Here is a 17,648-nt window from a genome sequence, read left to right on the forward strand (position 1 = left end):
GGTTGATGTGATTCCCTGTCACTGAGATGAGGAATTTGGCAGAGTGCAAACTGGAAGCCTCTGTTTGTGCTTGAACAACTTTTTTTTTTCTTTGAGTGAGAAAATTCAGCTGCCAAGCTTATGTCACCAGAGTGACAATTTGTAATAAGGTCATCCAGGTCCCAATGGATGTTGCTTTCAAAAAAAAAAATGCAATTGCAATCCGCAGACTAAACCAGCATACTTGTTCCTAAACCAGATATACTCCATTAGAGTCAGTCCCATTCAAACCTAACTGGTATAAATATTTTGTATTAATGGCCACAAACATCCACAAAACTAAGAATGACAGATGCTTCCAATCATACCATTTTTTTAGAGTGACTGGCCACAATCCAGGCGGCTGTTAACTCACAATCCACAGAGTACCAGTCTTCATGTCAATCACTGCTATTCCTAAACTGAATAAGGTGGCAAAGCTCCCATTGTTCCAAAGCTATGATAGTAGTTCTACAATCTTGCCAATCTGGTAGTCTTAATTGCCTCTCAGCGGGAAGTACCTTTCCTCTGAGATATTTCCTTTGAATTATGCTTCTAAGTTCATTAGAGTAATAGTCATGCTAAAGTGGAAACAGTGGACTTGAGTCCACACAACAGAAAATATTTGCTGCAAAGATTGGTGTTCCATCGTTTACTGGCAAGGCGGTATTCAAGTAGACCAAGACAAAAAAGTTGCCGTACAAGTTCAATATACTTATGCAAAGTATGGATAATTTAATACATATTCTTTTTGTTTCAGTAGCTGCACATCCAGAGACCGAAGTCCCACCAAGACGAACTTGCTCGAGATTTTAGCTGTTCGTTTCGACCAAAGTCTGTTCCATCGTTTACTGGCAAGGCGGTATTCAAGACTGCTTCCAGCCACAAAAAACAAAAGGAAAAATGTTGTCTAATATCAGCTGACAATAAAACAATACAAACTGCACTAAAAGCAGAATTAAATTGTCCTAAACCAATAATGTCTTGACCTGGATGGCCCAGGTCCTACACCAATAATGTCTTGACCTGGATGGCCCAGGTTAGCCCAATCTCTTGGCTGCTAAGCAGGGTCAGCCCTGGTTATTTGGATGGGAGACCACCAAGGAAGTCCGCGGTTGCTATGCAGAGGCAGACAATGAATGGAAAACCACCTCCGTTCATATCTTATCATGAAAACCCTATGGGTGGTAACTATAGGTTGGTTGCAACTGGATGTTACTTTCCACAACCTCCACCAATCCGATAAAATGACCAAAACTACAGAAGTAACAAAGCATCAGAAAGAGAAGCCAGCTTTTAGCAAAAAAGCAGAGAGTCACTGAAATGGTAGTCACCAAAAGATTTATGGAAAAGAACAGAAGGAGCCAATGAGAATGGTGCTCTAAACAAGACAACAGGGGAGCAGTGGGCTGGGGAGGAGAAGCAATTAGGATTTTGGCAGTTGACAGTTGGGAATTGATCATGAGAGAGGCAATTTTGATGGAAAGGAGAATGGGTTAACAATATTGTCCTGCTACCAGACCTATTCTAGCACTGAGAAATGGACACACATGCTGCCTTATACTGAGTCAGACCAATGGTCTCTCATCATCCCAGATAGTCAATCCCAAAACCCTACCCACTACATAGTCTTGTTGTTGTTCAGTCGCACAGTCGAGTCCGACTCTTCACGTCCCCATGAACCATACATAGTCTTAGGTCTGCAGTATTGCTGCAATCTGAGCTATTTATTTCTGAATGACAATTATCCTCCTTGTTTCTCAAGTGCATTTTCTTGGCAGCTTCTTGGTTCCCATTCCCATGACAACTTCTAATCTGGTCTAGGCTGCCCTTCAACACTACAAACTAGTTTGACTTCCTGTCCAGCACCATCCTATCCTGCTACCTCTACTTTCTTTCCAGTTTTAGCAATCTGATCCTTTGCACACAGATCTGGGGCCCCCGACAAGAAGACAAAGCCCTAGCTCAGAAATTTGCTTCAGTAGAGTTATGGAATGTTTACACCTAACTGCCTGTTGCAACTTTGTGCATTGGCTGGAAAGCATAACACTTTCACACAACTATTTTATTTCCCTCCCCCCATGGCTACGGATGGACTACAAGCTCATACGGTGTTCAAAGTTGGGGGTTTAAGTTTCTATTTGCTGATGAGTCAAGCGCATAGGTAAACAAAACAAAACCAAATTCGTTCCTTGCCAAGTTCTAAAGCTAAGTCCAAAGTAATCTCCAGATGATTCAGGAGAACTACAGATGGACCCAACGCACAGCAGCTGTGATTGGAGGACAATAAATACAGACTGAAAAATAAATTGTATAGCAACTTCTTGTCAGCAGTCAAGCAGAAAATAGTAGAGTGGTATAGAATAGAAATAGTAAGTGGTAGGCATCTGTGGGTTTGGAATCATAAGAGATCCCCCAATAGGACAGGGCAAGGCACGCCGTTCCAAACCCAACTCCAACTATATAATTATGTTTAGATTTGGCTTTTTACAGCCCGTAGTATTTTTCTTGGCTTCAGGGTACACTGAGTGTTAGGACTTTCTTGAGCTGCCTGTTTACTGGTGATACTCAGAGCTGCCAAAACTGATACATGGGCTGCCCAGAGCTGTAGAGCGTTTATGGTTTTGAAAAATCGTTGGAGAGTGATTTGGCTTTCGCTGAGGCAGCAGACTGTTGCTCATCAGAATCAAGGGAAATTACCCCATTAATTTAAGTCAATTAGAATGATGAAAATAGTAAGCTTCAGGCCTAAGGCATTACCAAATTCAGCAAGCAATATAATGGACTGGACCTGAAGCCACAGAGAGCCCGAAATCATTCTGCTGTTCGTAAAAGGCCAGGAAGTAGATGGGACAAATACAGTAGAGGGCAGCTGACAATTCTCTTCTAAAGTGACTGTTAGGGTTGCCACCTTCCAGGTGGGTGTAGCAACCCGAGCTGCAGTGTTAGGAAAGTCAAGTAATGAATAAATATACACCGCAAGAAACTTTTATAAATGAATGTGTTCTGTTTATAATTAGCATTCTATAAAGTGCATTGTGTATTCTTATAACATCTTAATCAGGTATATATATTCAGTACATTCAATATTACAGTAACATACAGTTCATACAATTGACTGGTAGTTGCTATATTGTGGAAGGAGGAAGGTCCCTCCTTCCACAAACCCTGCCCTCCCCAGGCTCCACCCCCCAGATCTCCAGGCAATCCAAGTGGTTGCTCACCATTTTATTTTCACAGAGTTCTTATTATCAGGCAAGGTGCCTGTAGAGCAAATATTCATTTACGTTCTCCACTGCCACTACAAAGATCCTCTACCTAAGTCTCAGGGCGATTCCGCGTTGGCTTTTCCCTCCCTTGTTATACCAAACCCATGTTAGAACAGAAATTCCTCTCTGCATTGTATGCTGCTGTCACTTTCTTTGATCAGATTTTATGGTCCCCTCTACCAGTGTTTCCTCTAAGCTGAGTTAGTGTGAGCTAGCTTGCAGTTTTTTAGCCTCCGGCTCACACATTTTTGTCTTCGCTCAGGAAGGATGGCTCCAGAGTAAACTAATTTGTGCAGTAGCCAAATCGCTCACTCACAACTTTAATGCCAGTAGTTCACAAAGTAGATTATTTGCTCACAAGATTCCACAGTTTAGAGAGAGCACTGGCCTCTACACTGCATGCTGCTTTCACTTTCTTTGATCATCGAGTTTTATGGTACCTTCTGCATAGATTTATGACCGTTCAGGGGTGACTTTGCAGTCAGAACGGTGTTGCCCCAGGGTAACCGAATGTGGTTTTGAGCCACACCTTTTCTGTGCCAAAGTGGGTTTGGAAAAACAACAGAGGGAAAGGCCGATGCAGAATCAGCCCCAGTATTCTTACAAGGTACGGACGAAGCCAGATTTTGTCCATCTCTACATTTGGTTCATTCAACGGTTTGGCTTGCTCAGGGACTGGACTTGATTGTTGTCGGCCACTTGCACAAGGCAAGCTTCCTAGTTCCAGATTCCCAAGTAGAGGGATCATTTTCTATTTGGGGGGCTTTCCAGTGAACAAGAATTATTATTTTTTTGGCTGTCTTTTAGCTTTTTGTTTTAGGATTACAAATTTTGGCATTCTCCCAGGATTTCAGCTTATCTCCTGACCACAGACGGTGGATTCGATGGCACCACGTCTCTCTGCTGAGCTCCATCCCCTCCCCTCACTCTGCCCTTCCCAGGCACCACCCCAAATCTCCAGGAAATTCCCCATGCCAAAGTTGGCAACCATATCTATTGTGGATTTATCCCATCAAAGAAACATCTTTACCTTTTATCATCTACCGTTCCAGTGTTCACTTTTCCAAAAAAAAAAAAAAACAATTTAAGAACTGTTAGAGTCCCTTTTTTTGTAGATGTGGGGAGGTCTAGATTACTTTTAGGTGCCTTCCAGCCCTTCAGGTCTGCATTCCTAAGAATGTGCAGCCTGCACTATTTTTTTTTATCCTAGTCTGCATCACATCACACGACACTTTGTAATACTTTTGCAAACCTGTCACTGTCTTGGTCCAGAAGTAAAACGTGAAGTAGTTTCTATGGAGGCTGATGTCTATATGGCCAAAAATATAAGGGCTTTCAAATAGGATGGGACTCTTTCCAAGATATTACACAAGTATCCCTTCATTATAACACTATAAAGTTTTCTAAGCCCAGAGTGGCAAAAGACCTCTGAGTTCCATACTGTGGAGTGTTATGTAATCGTCTGCAAAGTCCTCCAAAATTGGCTCAGGCAAAAACCAGATGCCTTATAATACTGAATTTGACCATCCCTCCTTACTCATTAATGTAATTAAAAGGTTGTGTCAGAGTTTCCAGGGAGAAGCCCCATTTTTTTTGGGGGGGGGGCGTTATGTATAGCTCTCAGACACGTTTCTGGAAGAGAACAGAACCAAAATACTCTTAAGCCAAGAACAATATTAATTTTTATTTGTCTGAAATCAAAGTGAAATGAAGTGAAATTGGTTTTAATGTGTGTAAACTATAAACAGTCCCTTATTTGGTCATTTACTTATTCTCACATTTCCATGCAAAATGGCATCATCCAGGGCCTCCAGAGGAAGTGTAAAGTAACAACTGGTTTGCGTGTCCATTTTTTATGATGAGATGTGAGCAGAATGAATGAGCTTTAAGTGTGTCATAAAGTGGATGTGATAGCACTGCCAGCGCTGGCTTCAGAAGATCCTGGAGATCTGTGGGTGAAGCCTGGACAGAGCAGGGTTTGAGAAGGGGGGGTACCTCAGTGGGGTATAATGTGCTGAGTCCACCCTCCAAAGCAGCCATTTTCTCTGAGGGAATTGATCTCTGTTGTCTAGAAATCGGTTGTAGTTCTGGGTGATCTCCAGACCTCACCTAGAGAATGGGAACCCTCTGTGAGGTTGTCAAAATGACCATTTTCCTGGTGATGCTGATCAGCTTTGTACAGGAGAGCTTGACAAGTGAATATCTCCTGCTGCAAAGGTTGTACCACTTTGGAGTTGGGTGCAGTTCCCTTTGAATCCAGGCTCAACTTGAAATGGTTCACAAAATGTCTGCCACCACTACACATCTCCTTCCTAAACCACAATCCCTTCTTCCTGAGTCAGGACCTATTGCTGAGGGACTTTGAGTGAGAGTAAATTGCGGAAAAGATGTGTCCTGGTTGTGACCTGTCCTCGGGTTATAACGAGATAGAGATACCCCATGGCCATTTTCATGAGCACATTTTATATATTTATTTAATTGATTTAAAACATTTATTAGCTGCCTTTCTCCCTTGCAGAACTCAAGGAGGCTTACAGTATAAATAAAATATTCTAGAAACCACAATAAAAAACAACCACTCTGAAGCCCATAAAAGTCACGGTTGAAAAACTCCAAGCAAAGTCAAAATGCAGTCCTAAATTTTGTGAATATCTCTGTCAAGCACTCACAATGAACATGCCCACTGAGCCTTTTGGAATACCCAGTAAGAACACTGCCAAAAATGCAAGCAGGCTCAAGAGCACCCATCACTGTGTTTTAAGATATGCATAGTGAATTGAGATGTGGGAATAAAGCGGAACAAGCACATACAGGGATGTGTAGAATTCTTAGGCAGGATTCTGGTAAGAACTCTCTTCATTTCATCCAGGACCATGTCATCCATTTGACATTGGATTTAAACTGATCTCATTTGCTCTGCATACGTTTTGCATTTAAGGCTGGTGATGTTTCCATTTCTGTGCACTTAAATCATAGTTGCACTGCATCATGGTTTTTATCATTTACAGTTGCTCCCTAAATTCTGATACTTGGACATGAAAAAAATAAATATGTATGAAAATGATGCTGACTGTGATGTTGCACAGTTGAGTCAAACTCTTCGTGACCCTGGGTAACCCCAAATTTAGCCTGGAATTCAATTTTATGTGGCATCAGGGAGTAATTCTAATTCTTGAGCACTTGAGGAGTCTTTGCTGCCGAACTACCAGACTATTTTTTTAATGCTCTCAAGATTCAATTCAAAGGCAGTTTTTGGATCAGTCAGGAGGGAAAGTGACTAATGCATTAGAAAGGACACAAAAATATAACTGCATGCATGTAGCAGCCTTTGGTGATTATGGCTTTACTGGTTCTACGTTAGAGTAAAACATGACACTGTGGGTTAGATCCCCTCCCGTGTAAACTGGAGTGGCATCTGCTTACACCAGGCACCTTTGAATCCTATAGATGCCATTTTTGTACATGACATTAATTCTTTTTGGCCATTGATTCCTTTAAAAGCAATGTTTCACGAAACGTGACTCCTACCAACCCTCCCCCCCACTTTGAATCCTATAGATGCCATTTTTGTAAATGACATTAATTCTTTTTGGCCATTGGTTCCTTTAAAAGCAATGTTTCACGAAATGTGATTCCTACCAACCCTCCCCCACAAAATTAAATTAACTTGAATTGTGGGTTGAACTGAAAGGTTTTAAGGAGCTCAAAGCAGGAGAAGGGGAGAGATTATTGAAAGAACATTTCTATGGAATGAAGCCATGATAAACATTTTGTGAAAAGGCTTTTCCTGTCACTGTGGAAAGTATTTTGTGTGTGGCTCCTTTTAAAATCCAATGTGACAGCTGAAAATTAATATTCAAAGGAAATGTATCTCCAAATGTGTGAGTTTCACAACTGACATTTGTACAGGAAATGTATTATTCACTTTGCAGGTTGTCAATACATGGTTTCTACTGATTGACAATGGTGAAAAAAATCACTGTATCCCCATTATTATTATTACAAAGAATAATGTGGACAAGTTAATTGTTAAAAGTAGTGTGGACAAAGTATGGCTTCTGCTAACACCTAAAATCCCACCATAAAAACATTATTGTTTTTTGTCTCTCACACAATACAAAATATAAGCTTAGATCTGTAAAAGAGTGACTGAAGATGCAGAACCTGCACGCCAGTAGCAACTAGCCCAATTTCATTTAAAGAAAATGTATCATTATGAAAATCAGACACTTGAAAACTTCACATCGTCTTATTTTGTGGTGTTCTCTTGCATACAAGCCCTCCCACATCACCACCAATGTGGTCTCTCGGAAAATCCATCTGGGCCTATTTATAACTTTTAAGCCCTTCGCTGGCTAATTTTACTCTTATGCCCACTCTATTGAATTACAAGAGCTGAAACAGCTTAAAACAGCCTCTTCAACAGTTTGTCAAGAGAAGCCAGGTTCCATTCAAACACAAACAGGGCTGCTATTTTTGATTTTAAAAAATCCAGATAGCTTGGCAGGGCCAAGACAAATCAGAGGTAGAGACTGGTCAACTCCATTTAAGTCACAAGATGTAGCCAGTAGCCAAAGTTTCCTTTGTTCTTACAGACGCTGTGGATGATCCTTCATGTAGGTTCTAGCATGGAGAAGCTTCACAGCTCAGCGTGTTCAAGAGCCATATTACACAATTTGCTGGGAGCTCCATATACAATGCTCCCAATGTGTTCTTCATTATAAGTGGCTGCCACCACACAGTTCTGTTGCTCTCTCCTAAATTTTCCTGCTGGTCTTCTGTGGTTCTGCACCCCTCAGCTCAATACAGTCTATGGAGGGGAACTCCTATGGAGGAGCTGCAGAGGAACCTGCAATGTGCTACCCGGAGTGGCATGTGAAAAGGCCTGGGGCTGTAACACTGATGAAGTGAGACCGTCTGGGAGTCCAGGCTTCTTTTTCATGGAGCTGGCAAGCATAAAGGAAAAGTCAAGGGAACACTCACGCTAACATAGGGTGACCAACGTCCAGGTGGGGCTGGAGAGCTCCCTCTATTACAACTGATCTCCAGGTGGCAGAGAGCCTTCGGGGTAGGGCGGGGTATAAATTTAAATATAAATAAATATAAATAAATAAATTCAGCTGGAGAAAATGGCCACTGTTGAAGTTGGACTCTATGGCATTAGGCCCCAAACCCCACCCTCCTCAAGCTCCACCCCCAAAATCTCCAGGTATTTCCCAACCGGGAGTTCGCAACCTTACACTAACAATGCTAGTGCCACCCTTCTGAAAGGGCAATCCTAAGAATATCTCCTTGGTAGTGAGCACCATTGAATCATTATGATTCTGAGTAGGCCTAAGCTTGCCAGGTACGGTTGCCAACGCTGGCTTGGGAAATTCCTGGATATTTGGAGGCTGGAGCCTGGGGAGGGTGGCAGTTGGGGAGGGATCTCTGCAGAGCATGATGCCATTGAGTCCACCCTCCAAAGCAGCCATTTTCTCCAGGGGAACTGGTCTCTGTTGTGTGGAGATCAGTTATAATTCTGGGAGAGTTCCAGGCCCCACCTGAAGGTGGACAACCAGGGGTCATTTCCTGCAGGAGCATACAGGAGCGGAGCTCCGGCAGTAAAGAGCCCAGGGGGCAGGCACATGCAACAAGCCCCACCCCCTGCTCCCAGCAGCCCTCAGGCAGAGCAAGAAGCAGCCAAGTAAGTTGCAGAGCTCCCCCCGCCCCCCCTGGTCCAAAACAGTCCAGTGGCACCTTTAAGACCAAGTTTTATTCAGGTATTTATTCAAGCTCTCCCTCCTCTGGGGACAGACCGCCCCCCCCCCCCCCCAATAGCTAGCAATCCAAAACAGTCCAGTGGAGCCTGAGCGGTGGGTGTTGCCTTCTGACACACTTCCAGTGATGTCAGGGGGTGTGGTATATGCAAATAAGGTACGCTAATGAGTTATGCTAATGAGCTCCTGCACCTCTTTTTCTACTAAATGACCCCTGTGGACAACCCTATTGCCAGCCTCTAGGAGGGGCTTGATGTTCTGTGGAATCACAACTGGTCTCTCTCAACTGCAGTTCTCTTGGAGGAAACAGCAGATTTGGAGGACTGACTGGTTCTATGGCATCACAACTTTGCTGAGTGCTCTTCTAGGCTTACCACTCATTTGGTCTTGATGGGCAAACTCTTGCCCAGGCTGTGCCATTCCCACCAATGCTAAAATGACAGGCAGGAGGGAAATAGGGGAGGGGAAGGCCATCAATGCTTTAAGGATTCCCCCAAATGCTATAGTAAAGCCACAGCGTTTCAGGAACATCTTAAAGTGTCATGATAACACTTCTGGGAAAACCAGATTTGACAGGGTTGTCAAATCTGGGTTGGGGAATTACTGGAGATTTGGGTAGAGCCTGGGAAGGGCGGGTTTTGGAGAGTGGGGTATAATCCCATAACGCCTGCAAATCAACCATTTTCTCTAGAGGAAGTGCGCCTGTAACCTAGAGGTCAGTTGTAATTCCAGGGGAACGCCGGACTCCACCTGGAGACTAGCAACCCTAATTGGCATTGCAGTGTCAACTGATGATTCCCCTCCCCATGACCCACCCCCCAAATTTCCCTTTGTCCCTCCAACTCTCTGCTTCCCAGGGACCACCCCGATGTTACCCAAATCCAAACTGGCAACTTAAGCCTTGTTTAGGATTGCATTATAAGCCCATTGACGTCAATGGACTCAAAAAGACGAACAGTTGGAAGAACTGCCAGCTTTTGTACCCTGCTTTTCTCTACCTTAAGAAGTCTCAAAGTGGCTTGCCATCACATTCCTTTCCTCTCCCCACAACCACTTGAAAACTGGAGTCCACTATACAGTCTGATGCAGATTTTGAGAGTATACCAAATGCAGCTTCTATACGTCAAGCATGTGTTGTTAATCACTGTAATTTTTGTGTGCACTGTGTATGTGTGTATTTCGTTTTAGCAAGTGTTTTTTTCAAAAAAAAATCTTCAGTGGTGCAAACAGTTAATTTCAAACTCTGGATCAATGGTTGTATCCCGTCTCCTTACAATAATAATGTATTTTTCAAATGTGAAACCACAGCCTGCTTTTTTGGGGGGGTGGGGTTTCCTTTGCGGAGCCTGTGAGCTGAGGCCTTGGACTTCCTCCACAAGGTTCAGCCCTGAGGGCAGCATTGTTTATTATGAGATTTTTTATTATTATTATTTATAATATTTTATAACAAATATTTTAGCAGTTGTCTTATTATTTCTTGCCTCACTGGCATTTTCAACCAGAAGTCCCCCCGCTGAGTCTCATATTACTTGGTGATATGGCCAATTAGCAAATAAATATGCTGCTGGAGCTGTAAGAACCCCACTGTTCCCACAGATTGTATTAATTTCTTCATTAACTTACCATTATATTTACCCACAGAGGAAGACAGAGATAAAGCGAGGTGTGGAACAGTAAGCACTTGAAAGTATTTTATTTATTTCAAACTTTAGCCTCCAGAAGAAAGTGACACCCACCTGACAAGGGGAGACATCACTATTTTGAAGGTGTTGTTCCATTTCCTTTGCAGTGGAGTTTTCATTACAGGCCCGGCTAGCCCCAGATCATATGCCACCTCGATCTTCAGTGCCCCTCCCCTCGGTTGTTGGTTGTTTGAGCATATATAGGGTTGCCAGCCTCCAGGTGGGGCCTGGAAATCTCCCACTATTACAACTGGTCTCCAGACAATATAGATCTGTTCTCCTGAAGAAAATGGCTGCTTTGGAGGGTGAGCTCTATGGCCTCTTACCCTGCTGAGGTCCCTCCTCTCCCCAAACCCTGCTCTCCCCAGGCTCCACCCCCAAAATCTCCAGGTACTTCCCAACCCAGAGCTGGCAACCCTAGTACTTCAGTTTTTATTTTGTAACCCATTTCATGACACTGATGCAGCATTTACATGCACGACTCACCCCTGTTATATAAGATGATAAACTGACACATTAGGATCTCTAAATCTGTACTTATTCTTGCTGTGTACAAGCAAATGAAAACATTATTTCCCGTCTCTAAGCCTATACAAAGGCCCATTACGCATGCACCTCTTACCGCAGCTTTTCAGAGCAGTAAGCCTTTAACGGGGGGCCACAGTGGCTCAGAGGTTGAGATGCTGAGCTGCAGACCGGAAGGTCTGTAGTCCTGCAGTTTGAGACCCTGGTGCCGCGTGACGGAGTGAGCTCCCATCTCTGGCCCCAACTCCTGCCAACCTAGCAGTTTGAAAGCAAGAAATCACAAGTAGATAAATAGGTACTGCTTTGGTGGGAAGGTAACGGCGTTCTGTGTGCCTCTGCATTTAGTCATGCCAGCCACATGACTACAGAAATGTCTTCAGACAGCACTGGCTCTTCAGCTTGGAAACAGAGATGAGCACCACTCCCTAGAGTCGCCTTTGACTGGCTTTCAAGCAAGGGGAACCTTTACTAAGCCTTTAAGCTTGACTTCAGATTCTGTGCCTGAATTGCGCACCATTCTTTTTCCTCCAGTGTATTTATTCTGCAGCTACAATTTTTAAAATGTACTTTTCTAAATCGGGGTGGAACATCACTTGTGACATGTGTTCAAAGTTTTTTTTAAAAAAAACTATGCAATTGCTCTATCGCAGCTGTGCAGTAGTGTCCAGAAAGCGCCTTCCATTTAAATCCTCATGGTTTGGGTTTTGCACATGTATTTTAGCCTTAGTTCCTTGAATGAAAGAGAACAGAAAGTAATGCAGGCAAACCCATGTTGAAACTGACCAGATTTCTTTTTTTAACTGACAAGCAGCTGTGAAGCCTCATTTTCCATATTGCCAGGCACTAGGGGATTCTCTGCTGTGTTATCAGCCACTGTGAAAAATGGGAGTCACATGATCTCGTGATATGGAGGAACATGTTGAGTGTACAGAATGCATGGTAGAACCCACTGACATTGCAAGCTGTGATCTCTGGCAACGTGTGCAATGCTCCCTATAAGCTGTGGAGTCTTGTGAGCAAAAATTCTACTTTGTGAGCTACTGGCATTAAAGTTGTGAGTGAGCAATTTGGCTGCTGCATGAATTAGTTTGCTCTGGAGCCATCCTTCCTGAGCTGAGACAAAAACATGTGAGCCAGAGGCTTGAAAAACTGTGAGCTAGATCACACTAACTCAGCTTAGAGGGAACATTGCACGTGTGTGTGTGCGCGTCAGCTGCAACTCGACCACACTTTGCACAGGGCTACAATTTGTATGGGGGAGGAGTCCTCTGGCAGAAACTCTGGAGAACTTTTTCATTCTTGTGCCACTACATTGAAAAAAGGGGGGTGTTTTCACTGATGCCATAGCACAGCTGCATAGTAACACAGCTGTGAAATGGAGCTTGTACACCAATGAAGGTGGGAGGATGGCAGAAGCTGCAGAATGGGTGGAACACTCTCAACGTGGGCAGGAGAGTGACTTTTGGGGGGCATCAAAGGGGCAGGGGGAAATCCGAAGGAATCTGTACGCTTTTGAATTACATTCTGTTTGGAAGCAAAACCAGGGAAGAATCAGCACAAAAGCACTCTCAGAAAACCTGAGAAAACAGCGACCAGAGGGTGAACTAAGCACTGAAGGGAAGAAAATCAATGCAGAACAACAAAGAAAACCCAACAGACATGCATGGTGAAAGTGAGGGGAAACACCCGTGCATAATAGGCCAGAGTTAAGTTTAAGGATGACTAAAATGCTCTAAGAAATTAAAATCATGCACAAACAACGAGTGAGTCACTGACAGTTAACAGCCTTGGCCTTTTTATCCTGGTCTTTTGATTTGCGCTATTTGTTTCAACTGTGGAGCGGATGATTGAGTAGGTCACCCACAATGTGTCCCCTGAGTGTGGTGCCCCCCAACCCTGTTATGGCAGCTGGTTGTTGAGGTTTCCCACCCTTAAATTGCAGGACAGGAAGTGTTTCAATTTCAGTCCCCTTATTGGTGTACTTAAAAGATATACAGCAAAGAATACAGATTGAAATGCAACCTCAGATTTGAAAAGCAATAAAAGGACAGGAAGTGAAGGACCCGTTGTTGCATCTTCTCAGCCTTCTGCTTTTTAAAGAGCCATCACCTCACCCAAGAACAGATCTGGCACCCTTAAGCCTCTTTCTACTGAAGCTGCCTCAAGCCCTGGACAATACTTACATATTTTCTCTCCCCAAAAAGGCAATGTCTCCAATATTTGATTAATGTATCTCATTTTTTTTAAGTAGCTGAACTTTCTAAGGCAATCTTCTTCCATTTTCTTTTAAGAATTCCCTGATGTCTCCAGTCCATTCTAAGCCAAAAGTATCGCTTTACACAATTTTTCATTGTTCTCGGGGGAAGTCTATGGAAATTTTACAGCAATACATTACAAATGGGGAGCTGGAACAGTGCCAGTCTGGATCCTTCTCATGCCCTTACGGTATTTTCCTCCCTTCGGCACTTAGCACATTCCACAGCATATAAAATATTTATCTGGCTAGCCTATTATATATGTTCTGGAGCAACCAAGTAGATTCAAAGTAAGTCCCTGACAATGTTGCCCACAGAACTAAATGGGCACACTTCTTTGACCTTTGAAGAAGAGCTTAATGTGTTTTGTTGGGGTTGTTTTTTTTTTTTTTTTTGAGGGGATGGAAATTCTCAATTTAACTTATTTCAATGCCCCACTGCCCTTTTGTTTTGGCTTCCTTTGACTTTTTTGTCCTCTCTCATTAGAGAAAAAATGCTGTGCTGTAGATTGACATGACTGGAACTTACTTCGACCACAAGCAGTGGGAGCTAAATGCAGGCAGGTAGAGGAAGATATTGGTTAAAACGAATAAGGTCCCGATCACACGGGCCAGATGACGTGGGATGGCGGTGTGGCTCTTTGCGCCATCGCAATGTGTCCCACCATTACGTGATCCAATGCAACGGTGGTGAAGCGGATTTTTTCCCCGTCGGCGGGTGTGTCCGGAGCCCTCCAACGAGGCAAGAGGAGTGCGCTGGAGCGATCACACGAAGGAAGTCCATCAGCGGCCCATCACAACCCATTTGATAGAAGACTTTTCCAGGTACTTTTTCACTCCGAATCTTCGGCGGTATGCTACGGGTTGGAGATGGGTGTGCCATGCTTGCCAGATGTTTCCATGTGATCGTGCCCATATAATCCGCCCGGCATTCATCCCTCTCGCGCAGCTAATTGTGCGTGTGATCGGGTCCTAAAAGTCTCATTTAGTGATGAATAATGGCTCTTTTCTTTATCTGTTTGTTATTGGGAGGGGAGGGCTCAGTAGATGCCAGAAGTGACATTTGTTCTCTTGTCGAGAGACAAAGGTGGTGTAAGAGACCTTAGCCAAAGCCAATCTTTTTTTTTTTTGTTCTCGCCTAGAATTGGAAGGGAGGCAACATACTAGACCTGATCTCATCAGATCTTAGAAGCTAAGCAGGGTCAGTCAGAGGTCGATTCGGGGGGGATCGCGGTGGATCGCAGTAACGGAGATGAGCACCGCAACCCTAGAGTCGGATTCGACTGGCTTTCGAGCAAGGGAACCTTTACCTTTACCTTTAATGGCTCTTTTCTTTATCTGTTTGTTATTGGGAGGGGAGGGCTCAGTAGATGCCAGAAGTGACATTTGTTCTCTTGTCGAGAGACAAAGGCTGTGTAAGAGACCTTAGCCAAAGCCAATCCTTTTTGTTGTTGTTCTCGCCTAGAATTGGAAGGGAAGGGAGGCAACATACTAGACCTGATCTCATCAGATCTTAGAAGCTAAGCAGGGTCAGTCAGAGGTCGATTCGGGGGGATCGCGGGGGATCGCAGTTCCCCCGGGTGAGGTGCAGGGGGCGGGGCACACGACGAAGCCTCGCCCCCTTCTTCCGGCCACCCCCTGCTTCCAGACTCATTCTGTTGCAGAAGGAGGAAGAAGCAGGAGGGTAAGTTGGCGTCCTCCCCCTCTGCCTGGCCGAGGCCACTCCACGTGGCCTCCGCAAGGACTCCCAGCCCCATCCAGGAGCTTCCCCAAGGTAGCTGTGTTAGTCTGTTGCTGCAAAATAGTCCAAGAGTTCAAATAGCACCTTTAAGACTAACAAATAGCACCTTTAAGACTAACCTTTAAGACTAAGACTAACTGAGTGGTGGGTGTGGCCTTATGACACACTTCTGGTGATGTCAGGGGGTGTGGCATATGCTAATGAGTTATGCTAATGAGTTCCCCTAGCTCTTTTTCTATGAAACGACCCCTAGGGTCAGTACTTGGTTGGGAGACTGCCAAGGAAGATTCAGTAGAGGAAGGCAATGGCAAATGACCTCTGCTCCTAACTTGCCTTGCATGCCCCCTGCTGGGGTCACCAGAAGTTGGTGACAAATTAACAATCCAAGTTGACAGAACCAGGTATTTCCAATCATAAACGTATGTGGTATAAAGAGGAAAGGCAATCGATGAATCTAAACTGTTATTAATTTGTGATCTCTCTCTTAATCATTCTAATTTCATTTGGGGTCAAACTCCACATGACATTTTCTTCCACATTCATTTCCAAAGACATCGTTATTCTTTTACAGATGCAGCCACTAGGGCTGCTATTTCAAGGAGGAGAGCAGCATGGGGAGAGAGACATGATTTAAAGCTTTCCACTGCCATTTTACCTATTAAAAAAGCAAACTCCGAGCTGCTGTATTCCCACTGGGGATCAATACAGCCATTTAGACATCTTCTCCAGGAGGGGTGACATTTTTCAGTGTAGAAAACAGAACAGAAGAAAGTTCTATCTTATTCTCACAGCTCTCCTTCTTGAAAAGCAGCCCCAGTTGGTTAATTCAGAAAAGAAAAAGATTGTTTTTCATGTGTTTTTTTTAGAACGAGCACAGAAGGAAACATAATGTGCAGTTTGATGATGATTTTCGATCACATCCTTCTGTCCTATTCACTCATAAATGACTTTCTTAATTGTCATTCTGTTTTGGTTCCATCAGCATGCGGTTTACATCTTATTCCATTCAAATGTTTCTGTAGATCTTCTTGTGTTTTTGTCCGCCTCCTCCTTACCATTCTTCCCAAAACTCTGATGCCTCTCAGAGCAGCTGTGTTTTCTTATGACAGGAGCAAATGCACATTATTTTATTAAGAGCCTGAATAGACAACAGGTCTGCCTACCTACCTGCTTTCCAGAGCACATTGTTTGGTATTTGAGTATCTTGGGTGGAGCATGTCTGTTCTGCACCTTTTGCAAGGCCTATTATGTCTTCCACGCCAAGGTCTTTGCAATCTTCCCACTCAAGACTAAATATCCACATCTTCAAGGCACGTCATAGGTCCCACTGGGCCTTCTTCCTCCACAACCAGATTCTAAATTGTTTGGGGAAGAAGAAGAGATTGGATTTATATCCTGCCCTCGGAGTCTCAGAGCGGCTTACAAACTCCTTTCCATTCCCCTCCCCAAAACAGACACCTTGTGAGGTAGGTGGGGCTGAGAGAGTTCTTCCAAGAGCTGCTCTTTCAAGAACAGCTTTGAGAGAACTATGGCTTGTCCAAGGTCATCCAGCAGCTGCAAGTGGAGAAGTGGGGAATCAAACCCAGTTCTCCCAAATTAGAGTCTGTGCACTTAACCACTACACCAAACTGGCTCTCATTTCGTTATCTATGATGAAATGTCCTAGCTGATAATAATGTCCTGCCATTGAAAATATTGGCAGCAAATGACGGTGCAATAAAAGAGAAGGAAGGGAAATTAACCAGCAGTCCAGGACAAATCTGTACAATGAATACAGCAAATCCTTCATCTGGTAGTCTAGAAGCAACTCGAACTGAAGAACTCAGAGCAGCACAACACCGTATGGCAGGCAAGAAGGCAGGCATGACTATACCAAGGTCAGGCCTATGGGTCTTTCTGCTCCTGTACAAATGCCTGCCCTGCTAAGGTTGCCAGGTTCCCCCTAGCCACTGGTAGGGGATGGGGGGGTAGGATTGGCAGATCCAGTTTGGGAAACTCCTGAAGACATGGGGATGGAGCCTGGCGAAGACAGGGACTTCAGTGGAGTACAATGCCATAGAGTCTACCTTCCATTGTCTCCAGGGTAACTGATGACTTTAATCTGCAGATGAGCTGTAATTCCAAGGGATCCCCAGGTCTCAGCTGGAGGCTGGAATCCCTAGTCTGACCTGGATAACCTAGACTAGCCTGATCTTGTGAGATCTTGGAAGCTAAACTGGGTCATCCCTGGTCAGTATTTGGATGGGAGACCACTGAGAAATACCAGGGTCACTGTGCAGAGGAACGAAATGGCAGACTACCTCTGAAATACCTCTGATGCCTTGAAAACCCAACGCGGTGGCCATAAATTAGCTGTGACTTGACAGCAAAAAGCAAAACAAAACACCAAATGTCCAGTTG

General features: G+C 44.0%; 1 pseudogene; it reads right to left on the reverse strand.

The window, feature by feature from the left end:
• Positions 1–16,551, reverse strand: part of LOC107123677 — a 36,063-nt pseudogene extending 19,512 nt beyond the window's left edge.
• Positions 16,552–17,648: the final 1,097 nt, after the last annotated feature.

The sequence above is a fragment of the Gekko japonicus genome, unplaced genomic scaffold (assembly GCF_001447785.1).
Source record: "Gekko japonicus isolate JY-2015 unplaced genomic scaffold, Gekko_japonicus_V1.1 scaffold197, whole genome shotgun sequence".
Taxonomy (NCBI): Eukaryota; Metazoa; Chordata; class Lepidosauria; order Squamata; family Gekkonidae; genus Gekko; species Gekko japonicus.